Genomic DNA, 1,847 nt, shown 5'->3' with positions numbered 1-1,847 from the left:
ACGAAATAATTCCTTTAGGCACTTGTAAATGCATTCATTCTTCAATGCACCTTGGCATATATATATATATATAACATATTTACATTTTATAGAAACACACATTCACTGGATGATGTCATAAGTGATGAGACCAGTGATGTCATTTGAGATGTCATCAGTGATGTCACTGACCTTGCAACTGCTAGTTAATAATGACTGGATGAATGAGGGATGGGGAAACACGGCCTATACACTGGAGCTGTACCTCCTGGGTATGGATAATGTCCTCCATTTGTTCTACAGGGGCCTCTCACCCGCTTCCTCCCTGAGCCTAACAAGATGGTGCTCTTCCACCATGATGCTTAAACGGTTGGGGAGGGAATAACACAACAGACCCTGATGTTGAGGGGGCGACAACTTGCCCAGGTGTCACACCTCAAAGGCTTCCAGAAATGGGACAGCATTGGTGTTACCTCCTGGGCGCTGTGTGGAGGGGAGTGTCCATGATAACATTCCAAGATTTGGAAGCACAGTTCTCACTTTCCAATATACAGTTTCACAAATACTTACTGCTGTGACACACACTCCACTCTCATCGGGGGGAACTTTTTAATCCCCCCGAATAGTAACCCGCTTGAGGCCAAACTGCTTTGGGGCCTCCTAGGCAAGGGAGGGATTTCATAGCTATACAAACCATTAGTCATTAACTCCCCCAACAAATTTGATCATATCAAACAAAAATGGGAAGCCTGGGTAGGCCCTTTAGATGATGCAGACTGGAGGAGGCGCAGATGTCCCCTTGAGTGCTTTCTATCTCCTCCTGACTGCGTCTCATCCAACACCATTGTATGCATGCCAACTGCCTAACACCGGCATGTCTCTGAAGGGTGGGTAGGAGACCTACTTCGCAGTATAATAAATGTCCAGCTCCAGAGGCACACTTTTGCCATATGGTGTGGTTGTGTCCCATTATCGCACCATGCTGGTCTTCTGTTGGTGAGGTACTGGAGAGACTGGTGGAACTCTCCTAAATTGGCACTGTTGAGTATCTTGGATGACCTTAGGGGACCCAGAGGAGAATGCGCACTGGTGGGTATGGGCACTTTGCTCGCAAATGAGACATAGCACATCATTGAAGAGCTACACACCCTTCCAAGATTGCGGACTGGCACGTGGCTATGGACTGGTGCTCCAAACTGGAGGAATCTGTTTTCTGGGGCACGGGTTGCCCACATATGCATGCCAATATATGGGGTAGATGGTGGACTTATTCTGGACTCAGTAATTCTGTGTCTATTGGGTGAGGGGAGGATCTTCATTCTGATTTACTCAAATTTGGGATCCGGTGTGGAAATCATGAAAGGGAAAATTTGTTTGTGGTATTGTTTTTTTAAATTAATAAAATTTGGTTATAAAAATAAATGATCCGATCATGTTAGAATGAAAAGATTCAATCTTCAGCTCATTAGATTCTCAGGATCGACCACAATACAGCTTTTATAAGCGTCCCTCAAACTTACATTTATCTGCAAAAAAAAACAAAATACATCAGACCAGCCCGTACTCTGCAGGTGTACTGTTGCAACCAATAATAACATTCCATGAATATCAAGGTAAAAGAAAAGAGTTCACATATTGAGCTGGCCGCTGATTGTTGGTTACTGGGATGAGATACTGGGTCATTTACATAGAGTTACAGGATGGGCGATCCCCGGGGACCTTAAACAGTGCTTGTTATGGGCAGTACCTATAAGGAAGAACAGAAAGCTCAGTCGGAAATTTGCACTGTTGGATTGACCCTAGCCAAGCGTCGTATCACTATCTGCTGGCTGAGCCTAAATCCCCTACTATCGGTGGACTGGCTGTGA

The sequence above is a fragment of the Triturus cristatus genome, chromosome 9, assembly GCF_964204655.1.
Source record: "Triturus cristatus chromosome 9, aTriCri1.1, whole genome shotgun sequence".
NCBI classification, from domain to species: Eukaryota; Metazoa; Chordata; class Amphibia; order Caudata; family Salamandridae; genus Triturus; species Triturus cristatus.
The sequence above is the reverse complement of the archived record's forward strand: the minus strand, read 5'-3'. Positions refer to the sequence as shown.